The sequence below is a fragment of the Procambarus clarkii genome, chromosome 71, assembly GCF_040958095.1.
Source record: "Procambarus clarkii isolate CNS0578487 chromosome 71, FALCON_Pclarkii_2.0, whole genome shotgun sequence".
Classification (NCBI taxonomy): domain Eukaryota; kingdom Metazoa; phylum Arthropoda; class Malacostraca; order Decapoda; family Cambaridae; genus Procambarus; species Procambarus clarkii.
In genome coordinates, this window is record NC_091220.1 from 4,277,276 (window position 1) to 4,293,366 (window position 16,091).

At 39.4% G+C, this 16,091-nt stretch overlaps 1 long non-coding RNA gene across 3 annotated transcripts in view; it reads right to left on the reverse strand.

Moving 5' to 3' along the window:
- The window catches only part of LOC138356215 (uncharacterized), an 8,397-nt gene extending 3,352 nt beyond the window's left edge, over positions 1 to 5,045 (reverse strand). The window contains exons 1-2 of one of the 3 annotated variants that reach the window (XR_011224251.1): positions 4,796 to 5,045; positions 4,051 to 4,286 (exon numbers count right to left, since the gene is read on the reverse strand). This is a non-coding gene — a long non-coding RNA (uncharacterized lncRNA). Of the gene's footprint in view, positions 1 to 4,050; positions 4,754 to 4,795 lie in introns of those variants that run through there. The other 2 variants (XR_011224250.1, XR_011224252.1) reach the window with 2 other exon arrangements.
- Positions 5,046 to 16,091: the final 11,046 nt, after the last annotated feature.

Consider the following 16,091-nt stretch of genomic DNA (forward strand, 5'->3'; position numbering starts at 1 on the left):
ATAAACTGCAAAATACTGTAATGGATAAACCAATTAAGTTTACATTTTCCTATAGCTAAGTCAGTCAGTTCTATTAGCAGCAGAGAACAATTATGCCCAACCTCTATTAAATGAAACAATCTTAAGAGCAAGTGATAGAAATATAATAAATATAAAAATATAATATTGTTCATATCTTCATTATTCTTCGAACTGTGGTTGCACAATCAGACCCACGTACACTGGTTAAAAGCATCACCTAAAAGCAACAACAAAAATGTAGTACACTGACGAATTTTGAATATATATATATATATATATATATATATATATATATATATATATATATATATATATATATATATATATATATATATATATATATATATATTAGTTGATTTTATACCCGCATTAGGTCAGGTGATAATACAATGAAGGTGAAAACATGGGGGGATACATAAGGGATAAACATAGGGGCTGCAGAAGGCTTATTGGCCCATACGAGGCATCTCCTATCTAAACACAAAGATTAATCCAGTGTAATTGGCCTGTTATGTTGTAACATAACATATATATATATATATATATATATATATATATATATATATATATATATATATATATATATATGTATATATATATATATATGTATACCATATACATATATATGCTATGTTGTATGCTACAACTTGGCTGATAATAAAGCCATTCACAACTGCAGGCCTAATAAAAAAAGGAGGTGGCATAGCAATATCTTACAAAGATACCTTCATCTGCAATAGTCTCATTAGTAATAGAGACGACTATTGTGAATATACCTTTGCCAAGTTCTCCAGTAAATCCCTTAAATCCTCCTTGACTATAAGTGCCATCTATAGATTTCCCAATACCGACATAGCTTCATTCTCAGATAACGTAAGGAATCTTATCATAAATAACAATCTCAACAAAAATCAAACCAACTTAGTGGTTTGTAATGGTGAACAAAACATGCAGATACTTATATATAACCTGTGAATAGAGTGTAATAACACCAAAACTATTTGTTTATTGTTTTATGACCATAATAATTGAATCACTAATATGATTCACTAATATATAATCCTAATAATAATCACTAATATATAATCCATTGAGCATGCTGCATCTCTTTCAGTCTCTTTGCAATTTGAACAAGAGGGTTTTTAATTGATCGAACCATATTCTTAAAGTAAAGTAAATGAGATGTATTCCATATTTTGCAAAATATACGATGAAGGCACACAAACATTCATACCAAAACTGAAGGGCAGGATTTATGAGGAGACATTAGAGGCATTAAATATTCCAAACTAGAAGACAGAAGGAAAAGAGGAGATATGATCACTACGTACAAAACAGTAACAGGAATTGATAAACTTGATAGGGAAGATTTCCCGAGACCTGGAATTTCAAGAACAAGAGGTTATAGATTTAAACGAACTAAACAAAGATGCCGAAGAAATGTAAGACAATTCACTTTTGCAAACAGAATGGTAAACGGTTGGAACATGTTAGGTGAGAAGGTGGTGGAGGCCAAATCCGTCAAAAGTTTCAAAGCATTATATGACAAAGAGTGCTGGGAAAATGGGACACCACGAGTGTAGCTCTCCATCCATCTGATTGATAACCCAAATGAATTTTTCATGGATATGATACCAACATCAAATCATAAATCAGATGTGATCCTATCCCCACTGGATTTTGAAGAAGCCATAGACAGTATGCCTATGCACTCTGCACCAGGCCCTGACTCTTGGAACTCTATATTCATCAAGAACTGTAAAAAACGTTATCGCAGGCCCTTCACATTCTTTGGAGACAAAGCCAAGATACTGGCATTGTCCCTGACATACTAAAAACAGCAGAGATAGCACCGCCCCATAAAGGAGGAAATAAGGCAGAGGCAAAAAACTACAGACCGATAGCACTAACATCGCACATCATAAAAATCTTTGAGAGACTGCTAAGAAGTAAGATCACAAAATACATGGAATCACAGCATCTCCATAACCCCAGACAACATGGTTTCAGAACAGGGCGCTCTTGCCTATCACAGTTGCTGGACCACTCTGACATGGCACTAGATGCCATGGAAGACAAACAAAACGCTTTGACAAAAAAAAGCCTTTGACAAATGTGACCATTGTGTTATTGCACATAAAATGCGTTCAAAAGGAATTACCGGAAAAATAGGCAGATGGATATACAACTTCCTGACTAATAGAACCCAATGTGTAGTAGTCAACAAAATAAAATCTGGACCATCAACCGTAAAGAGCTCAGTCCCCAAGCGTACTGTGCTTGCTCCAATACTTTTTCTCATCCTCATATCGGACATAGACAAGGACACAACCTATAGTACTTGATCATCCTTTGCAGATGACACTAGAATCTTCACGAGAGTAGGCAACATAGAGGACACGGCAAACCTCCAATCAGATGTAAATCAGGTCTTTCTATGGGCTACAGAAAATAACATGGTGATTAACGAACATAAGTTTCAGCTCATGCGCTACGGAAAAAATAAAAAATATAAAAACGGAAACCACTTACAAAACTCAGTCAAATCATAACATTGAACGGAAAAGCAACGTAAAGGATTTGGGTGTACTGATGTCAGAAGGCCTTACAATTAAAGAACACAATAAAGTAGCCGTCACAACTGCAAGAAAAATGACAGGATAGATAACAAGAACTTTTCACACTAGAGATGCTATACCGATGATGATAGTTTTCAAGACGCTAGTGCTCTCTAGAGTGGAATACTGCTGCATAATGAAAGCCCCTTTCAAAGCTGGAGAAATTACTGACCTATACTTATGCATTTATCTTCGGTTTAACACAACAGGCACCAGACACACGCTAGGCATCATACACACTAGGATAAAACAAACATTAGGCTGGAAGTCAGAAAAGAATTCAAAGAATTTTACTGGAAAGGCTTGCTGTTAGGAAAGGAAGTAATTGAGATGAATTAATGCACAGTATGTCAATTTTGTGAAATATATGATAAAGGAACAAAAACATTTATACCAAAACAAAGATGCAGAACTAGGAAACAGGATTTGTTCAACTGAAATTTCAAGACGGACAGAGACCAAAAGACACAAAAATGGAATCAATATACGAAGAGGCCAAACCCCCAAACATACCAGTAATACAAAGAGAAACAACTACACGGCAGTGAGGAGAGAGGCAGAAAGAAATTTTGAAAAAAAGGAACAAACAAATGTAAAGTAGAACAAATCATATTCTATAAATACAGCAACAACCAATTGCAGGTAAAGGATAATATTCAGAGCTTTTAAATGCATGGATGGCGAAATACTCAAGAAATTGTTCACGACTTTTGTTAGACCAAAGTTGGAATATGCAGCGGTTGTATGGTGCCCATATCTTAAGAAGCACATAAACAAACTGGAAAAGGTGCAAAGACATGCTACTAAGTGGCTCCCAGAACTGAAGGACAAGAACTATGAGGAGAGGTTAGAGGCATTAAATATACCAAATATACTACACAAATATATATACTACACATGCACAATAAACTACCCTACACAGGCTGAGTATGGTGTGTACAATAAATTATTAGCTAAAAGATAAGACTGAGTTTGTATAAATGGGGGTTAAGTCAGAGTGGGAAAATGTAAGTGGAGTGCCTAAAAACCCTGTCCTGGGACCTCTGTAATTCATAATATATACAAATAATTTAGACTCGGGTTTGATCAGCAATATTTGAAAATTTCCAGACGATACAAAAGGGATTTTTTTCTGGATTCAGGATTATTTTTTTATGGCTGAAAACAGGTTTTCAGCAATAAAAGAAATACAGTATTGCTGGAACAACCGTCGACATCTTCAAGAGAAAACCTGAACATCTTCAAGAAGTGAAGATGACCTTGAGAAGAAGTATAGGTTGGGAGAAGTATAGGTTAGGAATTGTCTCCAAAGAATTCTCAAAGAATTACTCGTTATTGCTATCCAAGATAATTAGACGAGCCAAAGCTAAATACTACGAAGATAAATTTACCCAAATAAAGAGTACCTTACCTAAAAATATGTATGTACCTTACGTAAATAAACATTTGATTTTGAAGTGCCGGACAAACAAGGCTGTGGTGGATATGTGGGCCTGAGGGGCCTGTCCAAGCAACAGCCTGTTGGATCAAGCTCTCACATGTCAAGCCTGGCCTTGGAAGGGCTTGGTGAGTAGAACAACTACCAGAACCCTATAATGCATGTATCAAGGTGTCCAGGCAGTGAGCACCACATAATGCAGTGCAGTCCTGTAAGAATAAGCACAGTAAGTATGGGCATGGAGGGGGTGCAGCAGTGGCTTGTGAAGGGCTGGAGAGTAAATGGACATGCCCAGGGGTAAAAAGCATTAGGGTAACAGAACATAGCCCATAAAAATAGTAATGACAATGAATGAATAATTATATGAATGCAATAATACTTCATATCTCAATAGGAAAACTAAGCAGGGTGCAAGACAAGGTACTGGTGGTGATAGTGGTTGGTACAAGTCCTCACATCCCCACAGACACCAGTAACAGCCCTCACCTCCCAACACAGTACCCTTGTAGCGAGTTAATCTTATACTCGCTTCATTATCTTATAGCATAACTAATTAACACTAATTACAGAAGCTACACAGGTGATACTTTGGTGTGAGTTGAGCGCACTGAGCGTCGGTATCGCTACACCCTTGTTCCTTAACAACCCTTTGGACCTTTATTACAGAAAAATAGAATCAATTAATTTAATAAAATATAAAATATAAGTGCTTACTTACGATAATACTATCGGTGGAACACAAAATCTTCTTCTTCTTGATAGTAGGTGCAGTTTGCATGAAGGGTTAGTCCTCGCCATGACTGAACTGACGACAAAATGGCCGATGTGTTGATATGGCGTCAGTTGACGCTGTGACGTCACAGGTGAGGGACGCTTTGCGCATTACTCCCTCGTACTTAAAAAGTACTACAGGTACTTTTTGGTTTTATTTTTGAATATGGCAGAAGTTGGACAGCTTTTCAAATCATTATAAGGGAGTGAGTTCCATAGACTAGGTCCCTTTATTTACATAGAGTGTTTACATAGATTAAGTTTGACTCTGGGGATATCAAAGAGATATTTATGTCTGGTGGGGACGTGGCCATGTGTTCTATTACATCTGTCCAGGAAGAGTTTCAGAACAGGGTTTGCAGTTAGAAAAAGGGCTTTATAAACGTAATTTACACAGGAGAATGTATGGAGTGAATTTGTTTAGCATGTTTAAGGATTTGAACAAGGGAGCTGTGTGTTGTCTGAAGGTAGAGTTAGTTATTGTCCTGATAGCAGATTTTTACTGGATGATGATGGGCTTGAGGTAGTTTGCAGAGGTTGAACCCCAAGCACAAACGCCATAAGAATGATAGGGATAGATAAGTGCATAATAGAGTGAGAGGAGAGCAGAGTAGGGTACATAATATCTGATCTTAAACAGTATACCAACTGTTTTAGAAACCTTTTTAGTTATGTGTTGTATATGGGTGCGGAAGTTGAGTCTCTTGTCTAAGTATAGGCTAAGAAACTTTCCATCATTTTTATTGCTAATGTTTACATTATCTATCTGAAGCTGAATTGCATTTGTTGATTTGTTTCCAAATAAGATATAGTAGGTCTTTTCTATGTTTTGTGTGAGGCTTGTTGGTTGACAACCACAAGTAGACTTTTTTTAATTAATTGTTTACAACATTATTTAACAGGAGTGGGTTGGGGTCAGAGTAGATGAGTAGTATCATCAGCCAACAATATAGGTTTAAGTATGTTAGAGACATTAGGGAGATCATTGATGTATATAAGAAACAGGAGGGTCCTAGGATGCTGCTCTGTGGCACCTTTACGGTAATTAAGTGGTAGAGTGGGAGAGGTTATATCATTGATGGCTTCATATTGGTGTCTGTTACTAAGATAGGATCGGATATAGTTTAGGGCAAGGCCACGGATTCCATAATGGTGGAATTTAAGTAAGAGGTAGTTATGGTTAACAGTATCAAAGGCCTTTCTCAGGCCGATGAAGAGTTCAATTGGAAACTCACTTTTGTCAAGGGCTGAGAAGATTAAGTCAAGCAGACTAACAATAGCATCATTGGTACTCTTTTGGGAGCGGAAGCCAAACTGACAGGGACTTAGTATATTGAATTTTACAAGATTGGAGTAGAGCTGTTTGTAAAAAAAAAAAAAAATAATTTTGATAATATAGGTAGATTCGATATGGGTCTGTAATTATTTATGTCTGCCGTGTTACCTCCTTTATGAACTGGCGTTACTCTTGCTTTTTTAAGGATATCAGGGAAGGTATGACACTCTAGGGATTTGTTGAACAGCAGTGCTATGGATGGTGCAAGGGCATGGGAGGCACGCCTGTGTACCATCGATGGTATTTCACTAATGTTCCCAGCTTTGGTTTTTAGCGAGTGAATGATGGACACAACATCTGTAGGGCTGACCGGAGAGAGGAGAAGAGAGTTTGGATAGCTGCGTGAAAGATATGTGGTAACATATGTCTGAGTCTCTGGGATTTTTCGGGCAAGGTGAGCACCAAACGATGAAAAGAAGCTATTAAATTCAGTTGCTGTTTCAAGATCTGTTGCAGGTGTATAACCATCCTTGGAGATTTTTATCTTATTATGTAAATGTTGTTTAGCTCCTAGGATGGTAGAGATGGCTCTCCATGTGCTTTTTATGTTGCCTTTTGCTTCTTTGAATCTATTCTCGTAATAGGAACGCTTTGCTCTTATTATACTGGTAAGCACTGATGCATACCTCTTAACTACTTCTTTTCCAACTAGGCCAATCCTAAGTTTTTTTTCATATTCATATTTCTTGTCGATTGCTTTAAGTATGCCATTAGTGAGCCAGGGATTATTTAACCTTTTTGCCAGTTACTTGCTTGGTGAGGAGAGGACAATAAGTATTGTAAAGGCTTTAAATTTTGGAAAGAGGCTAGTTAACGAATTATTATCCTGTGTATTGATAAATTTAGATTCCCAGTTTACATTGTGGAGGGCATTTGTGAGATTGCCTATTGCCGCTTCACATTGTAACCTAAAGGTAATTTTCTTGTTACCTGGTGGTGTTATGGCCATGTTCGCTACAAGGAAGGTAGGATAGTGGTCAGTTGTTCTGTCAGTGATTATACTTGATGTAAGAGGAGCTGTTATGTTGGTCCATCAGTGATCCAGGGTAGTCGCAGATGTTTGAGTGACTCGGGTGGGCCTGGTGATTGCGGGGATGAGCATACAGGAATTCATGCTGTTGAGGAAACAGTCTACTTGAGGGTTATTTTGTAGCCCTAGGTCAATATTGAAATCACCTCTGAGAACTATGTGATTTTTGTTGAGATTATTGTTTATGATAAGGTTCCTCAAGTTGTTATTGTATTTGTGTCTAGCTTCAGACACAAGCATGTTACAGTTATGTCTTAAAGAGTTGAGAGCAATTAAGGATGATAAAGAGTCACTTACAACTAATGTATCAAGTTTGGATACTTGTACACATTTCAGTGCAAGGAGCAAGGCAAATAGTTCAGTCTGAAGGGTAGAGGCCCAGTTGTTTATACGGACTCCCCACTCAAAATATAAGTCATATCCTATTGCCAGGACAACTGCACTTCCAGCTGCACCCGTTGGGCGCTGTAGGAAACCTTCAGTGTATATGATTTGAGAGAGAGAATGCTCTGTGGACAGAGCATCAATATGGCTTAAGACGTTGAGCTTTGCCTCAAGACAAAGCTGGGACTGATCTCTAATTTGCTCCTTTGATGGAAAGGGAGGGATTAAAATTGAAAAGGGTGTAATTTCCTACAGTGCAGGAAAGTGCTATTGTTGTCTCTCTTGGTACAAATTATAAATCTGATACTTTCTGAGTTCAGTTCCAATTTTATTTATCTATTTGAAACAATGTTTACATTCAATAAAGAAATTCTGGAGGGCTTCTGTGCAACGGTTAGGATGAGCTAGCCTAAGCATTTTTATACCAATTTGACAGTTATTTTCAGTAACACGATAAACAACGCTCGGAATATTAAGTTCCTTTCTCATATTAAGTATCTTTGTGGTACGAAGGCACCCAAGGATTATCCTCAAGGCTTCGTTCTGCAATTTTTCAAGCCCTCCAAGCTTTCTTTCAGGATGCCTTAAAGTTAGTTTAGTTCATTTATTATGCACCCCATACCCATCTTGTGGGCGGTAGTGGAAAGGGTTGCAGAGGCACATAATGGGCTCAGGGACTGAACCCAACAATTCATTTAGCTAAGCAAGTTACAATCTTGATGAGCTAGTTACAAAATTCAGTATAAGTCGTCACATCAACAATAGGTTCGAGATCGATCACAAGTACAGTTTCTAAATTAAGCAACTGACATATGTGGAGAGCTAGTGTCACAATTGATATGTTTGTCCTGCACACCGCTCCCCATCCAGTGGGCAGCGGTGGATAGGTTACAATCACTTAGTTACTACTTACAGTTAGCAAACTGGGGATATTTGGCTAAAATTTCTGGTACCAGATCATTTTGAATGAAATATTGACACATCGTTGGTACATTGGTTATAGAATTGTCTCTGAATTCACTATCACATAGTGACGAAGGGGTGTGCAAATAATTTTGTTGACAGTTAACATTTGGTCAGGTCTACATCGGCAGATAATGAGAATTCCCAGAAATACTTGTAACCGAGTCTAAGCCGAGCAGTAGTAACATCTAGAAGTCTGCTGATTTTATTGGATGAACTATAGATGTGTGGCTCCTTTTGCATAATAGTATTGAACGAAAGTTAATCTCCCCAAACACTTTCGCGTTTTGGGCAAGTTACCCCTCCACTCTCTCCATTTTTGTTTGGACATTCCCTGGTAGTGTGCGGAAATACTGAAAAGTGTATACTCTTTTCAACTTTGTCACCTTAATTCTCGTCCTATGTCTTTCATTTTGGTATCAATGCGTTCGCAATAGAATTCCCAACAGAACTATGTGCATATAATGTCAAAGACAGCAGCGCGCTCCACCCGCCGACAAGATGAATGTAGGCCAAGGGTACCAGAAAAAGAAAGCTGAGCCACCCTCAGGCAACTCTCATTACATTAGAGAGTGTGATAATACTGAAAAGTGTATACCCTTTTCAACTTTGTTACCTCAATTCTCATCCTAGTTTTTTCAATTTGGCATCAATGTGTTCGCAATAGAATTCTCTACAGGACTAAAGGCATATAAACTCCAAAAGCCCGGCTTACCATCCGCAACAAACAGAGTAAGCGAGAGTGTGTTACCAGGGAGCGCACAAGAGCGATAAAATGTATACACTCTTTTCATTTTGGTCACCCCAATTTTCATCCTAGGTCTTTCATTTTGGTATCAATGTGTTAGCAATAGAATTATCTACAGGTTTAAATGCATATAAACTCCAAAAGCAAGGTGTACCATCCGCACAAAACAGAGAAAGTGAGAGAAAGTAACCCGGGAGCACTCTAGTGCAATGTAATGTGAACACTCTTTTCACTTTGGTTACCTCAATTCTCGTCATATGTCTTTCATTTTGGTATCAATGTGTTCGCAATTGTATCTGCTGGCATTTTACCCTTTGCTTGGATCTGAAGGGTTTTAGGCTCACCACGATGCAATCTGATAGTACCACAGGTGTATATACCTATCTTCAAGCAGCAATTCACTCATTCAAACCGACTTATAATAGTTATCCATATATAAATGGTAATCTTTGTTCTACCTGTTAACCTGTCATATGAAGAAAGATTGTCAAAGCTTATATTACATTCTCTAGAAAAGCAAAGAATTAGGAGTGACATATGGTAGAGGTGCACAATGGGATGAATGGACATAACAAAGGGGACATTAATGGGGTATTAAAAGTAGCAACACAAGACAGAACTCGAAACAAAGTGTAAAAATTGGAAAAATTTAGATTTAGGAAAGAACTGCATGAGTAAATACACTGGGTTTGTACCTTAAGGTTCATGTATGCAATATTACAGAGTTCCAGTTAACTCCCATGCATGCAATTACTTTATGTTATGTTTATGTTTTTTATGTTAAAATGTTTTTGTTGATTTGTTTGTATATTTTCATAAGTAAAGCATGCTTACCGTCTTATTCCAAGTTTTATGATAACTTTACAAGGTTTAAAACATAAAGTTCAATATATATTCTGGTTTTCACACAGGAATTATACGTTAATATAACATCATAATAACGTAATGATGTCGTGTAAATAACGTTATACTGACGTCATATAAATGTTATATTTATGTTATAAGAACGTAAATTGGATAGCTTTACAGAAAGTAAACAAAAAAAACTAAATGTTGACTGAAAATTATTTATTCTTAAATATAAAGCATGAAAACATTATAATACCATAGCATTCACTATTATTTTTAAATTTTTACATAAATCTTAAAAAACTGTGTCTCAAGAATATATGTTTTTAGTTATATCCTTTGGTTTTAAGAACATCAGATATACGTATTTATGTCAAAAGTTACAGTATTACCTTTGTGGAACCATTTAAAAACGTCCACAAACGTTCTGTGTTTGCTGGGAGGGAATTTATTAGGTATAGCTTCGTTTTTATCTTAAACTGGTTGAGAGAGGTACAGTCTTTAACATGGTTGGGAAGGTCATTCCACAATCTGGGTCCCTTGATTTGTAGAGCATTTCTAGTTTGATTAAGTCGTACTCTAGGAATATCAAAACTATATTTATTTCTGGTGTGGTGCTCGTGGGATCTGTTACAACCTTCTATGAAGCTTTTGAGGTCAGGATTGGCATCACAGTTTAGCGTTTTATATATGTATAATACACTTTCATAGCTTGTGGACCCCAGGTTGGGAACCTAGCTTGTGGACCCCAGGTTGGGAACCTAGCTTGTGGACCCCTGGTTGGGAACCTAGCTTGTGGACCCCAGGTTGGGAACCTAGCTTGTGGACCCCAGGTTGGGAACCTAGCTTGTGGACCCCAGGTTGGGAACCTAGCTTGTGGACCCCAGGTTGGGAACCTAGCTTGTGGACCCCAGGTTAGGAACCTAGCTTGTGGACCCCAGGTTGGGAACCTAGCTTGTGGACCCCCAGGTTGGGAGCCTAGCTTGTGGACCCCAGGTAGGGAACCTAGCTTGTGGACCCCTGGTTGGGAACCTAGCTTGTGGACCCCAGGTTGGGAACCTAGCTTGTGGACCCCAGGTTGGGAACCTAGCTTGTGGACCCCAGGTTGGGAACCTAGCTTGTGGACCCCAGGATGGGAACCTAGCTTGTGGACCCCAGGTTGGGTATCTAGCTTGTGGACCCTAGGTTGAGAGCCTAGCTTGTAGATCCCGGGTTGGGAACCTAGCTTGTGGACCCCAGGTTGGGAACCTAGCTTGTGGACCCCAGGTTGGGAACCTAGCTTGTGGACCCCCAGGTTGGGAGCCTAGCTTGTGGACCCCAGGTTGGGAATCTAGCTTGTGGACCCCCAGGTTGGGAGCCTAGCTTGTGGACCCCAGGTTGGGAATCTAGCTTGTGGACCCTAGGTTGAGAACCTAGCTTGTGGACCCCAGGTTGGGAACCTAGCGTGTGGACCCCAGGTTGGGAACCTAGCTTGTGGACCCCAGATTGGGAACCTCTGCTGTTGATGATAAAGTAACTGTCAAAAATACAATTCTTTAGCTCTTTTATTGTTCCACAAACCACTTGCCTCACACTAAGCTTCTCTACCAGACACATGTTCTCTTTACACACACCAACAAATGTTAATGCTCGTTTTGTCTAACATACGACAAATTATAGAATAGTTATTGTAACAAGTTGGCAACTAAAACAGTCGCTGGAGCCTTCCAAACATCTAGTAAACAAATGAGTTCAGTCTAAGTTAGAAGTAATTTGCCAAAACAAAATGTTTAATAATAATGTTATATATAATATTATTAATTCTTGGGATGAGTACAAATAAATAAAGTTTACGTCTTTAAATATTTTAAAGACTGTACCTCTCTCAACCAGTTTAAGATAAAAACTAAGCACTACCTGATTAACTTCCTATAACCTACCTTACCCCTATAATGTCAACCCATGTCTGCTATTTATTTAAACAATGCTGTTTGTCGACCAAATTGTATTTTTTGCTGTTATTCTGCAATGTTCCCCCCATTTTTATTTTTATTTGTTCTCAACACATTTTATACTTAAATCTCAATTAGTATTAAGTTTTAGTCTTTAGTGTTTTTCCTGCCAGAAACGCTTTGCGTAATAGTGGCTTTAGGCATTGTATGTACAAGCTCTATCTATAAATCCAACAACATGTTTGTATCTCACCTTGCATGTATGTACTTTACCTGAATAAACATTTGAATTTTGAATTTTTTATTTAGTGACATATGTTATTGTCATATTTAACAAAGTTAACGGAAAGTTAGCAGTCATTCTGAATAGGGTTATGATATTGGAATTCAAGTTATATCGGTCTTATCGTGCAAAAAAAATTTGGATCCTTCCTAAGGAAGGGTCCAAATAGTAGTAAAATATGGTTATTTAATAAATGAATCTTACCAAAGTAATTCACAATTAGGGGCCTGATAGCTGAGTGGACAGCGCTTGGCATTCGTAGTCCTAAGGTTCCGGATTCGATCCCCAGTGGTGGCGGAAACAAATTTGCAAAGTTTCTTTAACCCTGATGCTTCTATTCACCAAGAAGTAAATACGTACCTGGGAGTTAGAGAGTTGCTTCCTGGGGATGTGTAAGAAAAAGGAGGCATGGTCGAGGACTGGGCCGCGGGGATGCTAAGCCCCGAAATCATTTTAGGATAACCTCAAGATAACCTCACAATTACCACAAGACTACCTCAAGACAAGCTCAACTATACAAAAACTCTACACTTTAGTCTGCAACATCTTGAGACTCTGCTGGACATAACATATACGTAATTAGGTAAATAAATGCCAAACTTCCCTTTGTGTTGTAAAGAAACTTTGTCGGAACTTATCACTCACAGGTGTTTGGCTTTACCAGTGACGCCTCCCTGAGGAGTGTGTTGCTGAGTGTTTGTTTGTGTAGGTGTTGCTGAGTGTTTGTGTAGGTGTTGCTGAGTGTTTGTGTAGGTGTTGCTGAGTGTTTGTTTGTGTAGGTGTTGCTGAGTGTTTGTGTAGGTGTTGCTGAGTGTTTGTTTGTGAAGGTGTTGCTGAGTGTTTGTTTGTGTAGGTGTTGCTGAGTGTGTGTTTGTGTAGGTGTTGCTGAGTGTTTGTGTAGGTGTTGCTGAGTGTTTGTTTGTGAAGGTGTTGCTGAGTGTGTGTTTGTGTAGGTGTTGCTGAGTGTTTGTGTAGGTGTTGCTGAGTGTTTGTGTAGGTGTTGCATAGTGTTTGTTTGTGTAGGTGTTGCTGAGTGTTTGTGTAGGTGTTGCTGAGTGTTTGTGTAGGTGTTGCTGAGTGTTTGTGTAGGTGTTGCTGAGTGTTTGTGTAGGTGTTGCTGAGTGTTTGTTTGTGAAGGTGTTGCTGAGTGTTTGTTTGTGTAGGTGTTGCTGAGTGTGTGTTTGTGTAGGTGTTGCTGAGTGTTTGTGTAGGTGTTGCTGAGTGTTTGTTTGTGAAGGTGTTGCTGAGTGTGTGTTTGTGTAGGTGTTGCTGAGTGTTTGTTTGTGTAGGTGTTGCTGAGTGTTTGTGTAGGTGTTGCTGAGTGTTTGTTTGTGAAGGTGTTGCTGAGTGTTTGTTTGTGTAGGTGTTGCTGAGTGTTTGTTTGTGTAGGTGATGCTGAGTGTTTGTGTAGGTGTTGCTGAGTGTTTGTTTGTGTAGGTGTTGCTGAGTGTTTGTGTAGGTGTTGCTGAGTGTTTGTTTGTGTAGGTGTTGCTGAGTGTTTGTGTAGGTGTTGCTGAGTGTTTGTTTGTGTAGGTGTTGCTGAGTGTTTGTTTGTGAAGGTGTTGCTGAGTGTTTGTGTAGGTGTTGCTGAGTGTTTGTTTGTGTAGGTGTTGCTGAGTGTGTGTGAAGGTGTTGCTGAGTGTTTGTGTAGGTGTTGCTCAGTGTTTGTTTGTGTAGGTGATGCTGAGTGTTTGTGTAGGTGTTGCTGAGTGTTTGTTTGTGTAGGTGTTGCTGAGTGTTTGTGTAGGTGTTGCTGAGTGTTTGTTTGTGTAGGTGTTGCTGAGTGTTTGTTTGTGAAGGTGTTGCTGAGTGTTTGTGTAGGTGTTGCTGAGTGTTTGTTTGTGTAGGTGTTGCTGAGTGTGTGTGAAGGTGTTGCTGAATGTTTGTTTGTGAAGGTGTTGCTGAGTGTTTGTTTGTGTAGGTGTTGCTGAGTGTGTGTGAAGGTGTTGCTGAATGTTTGTTTGTGAAGGTGTTGCTGAGTGTTTGTTTGTGTAGGTGTTGCTGAGTGTGTGTGAAGGTGTTGCTGAATGTTTGTTTGTGAAGGTGTTGCTGAGTGTTTGTTTGTGAAGGTGTTGCTGAATGTTTGTTTGTGAAGGTGTTGCTGAGTGTTTGTTTGTGAAGGTGTTGCTGAGTGTTTGTGTAGGTGTTGCTGAGTGTGTGTGAAGGTGTTGCTGAATGTTTGTTTGTGTAGGTGTTGCTGAGTGTTTGTTTGTGTAGGTGTTGCTGAGTGTTTGTGAAGGTGTTGCTGAGTGTTTGTGTAGGTGTTGCTGAGTGTTTGTGTAGGTGTTGCTGAGTGTTTGTTTGTGTAGGTGTTGCTGAGTGTTTGTTTGTGTAGGTGTTGCTGAGTGTGTGTTTGTGTAGGTGTTGCTGAGTGTTTGTTTGTGTAGGTGTTGCTGAGTGTTTGTTTGTGTAGGTGTTGCTGAGTGTTTGTTTGTGTAGGTGTTGCTGAGTGTTTGTTTGTGTAGGTGTTGCTGAGTGTGTGTTTGTGTAGGTGTTGCTGAGTGTTTGTTTGTGTAGGTGTTGCTGAGTGTTTGTTTGTGTAGGTGTTGCTGAGTGTTTGTTTGTGTAGGTGTTGCTGAGTGTTTGTTTGTGTAGGTGTTGCTGAGTGTTTGTTTGTGTAGGTGTTGCTGAGTGTGTGTTTGTGTAGGTGTTGCTGAGTGTTTGTTTGTGTAGGTGTTGCTGAGTGTTTGTTTGTGTAGGTGTTGGTGAGTGTTTGTTTGTGTAGGTGTTGCTGAGTGTTTGTTTGTGTAGGTGTTGCTGAGTGTTTGTTTGTGTAGGAGTTGCTGAGTGTTTGTTTGTGTAGGAGTTGCTGAGTGTGTGTGAAGGTGTTGCTGAATGTTTGTTTGTGAAGGTGTTGCTGAGTGTGTGTGAAGGTGTTGCTGAATGTTTGTTTGTGAAGGTGTTGCTGAGTGTGTGTGTGTAGGTGTTGCTGAGTGTTTGTTTGTGAAGGTGTTGCTGAGTGTGTGTGAAGGTGTTGCTGAATGTTTGTTTGTGAAGGTGTTGCTGAGTGTGTGTGAAGGTGTTGCTGAATGTTTGTTTGTGAAGGTGTTGCTGAGTGTTTGTTTGTGTAGGTGTTGCTGAGTGTTTGTGTAGGTGTTGCTGAGTGTTTGTTTGTGTATGTGTTGCTGAGTGTTTGTGTAGGTGTTGCTGAGTGTTTGTGAAGGTGTTGCTGAGTGTTTGTTTGTGTAGGTGTTGCTGAGTGTTTGTTTGTGTAGGTGTTGCAGAATGTGTATTTGTGAAGGTGTTGCAGAATGTGTGTTTGTGAAGGTGTTGCAGAATGTGTGTTTGTGAATATGTTGCATAATAATTGTTTGTGAAGGAGCTGCAGAATGTTTGTGAAGGAGGTGCATAATGCAGGTGTGCAAGTGTGTGTTAGGGGTGTTGGGGTGTTAGGCTGCACTAGAGTGGAGAGACTGCAAGTGGCAGTGTCTCCACCTCCACCACAACCACCTGAGGCTACCTTATGGATTACTGGCGGCCAGGAGATCCACCATCCACCACAACCACCTGAGGCTACCTTATGGATTACTGGCGGCCAGGAGATCCACCATCCACCACAACCACCTGGGGCTACCTTATGGATTACTGGCGGCCAGGAGAACCACCATCCACCACAACCACCTGAGGCTACCTTATGGATTAATGGCGGCCAGGAGATCCACCATCCACCACAACCACCTGAGGCTACCTTATGGATTACTGGCGGCCAGGAGATCCAC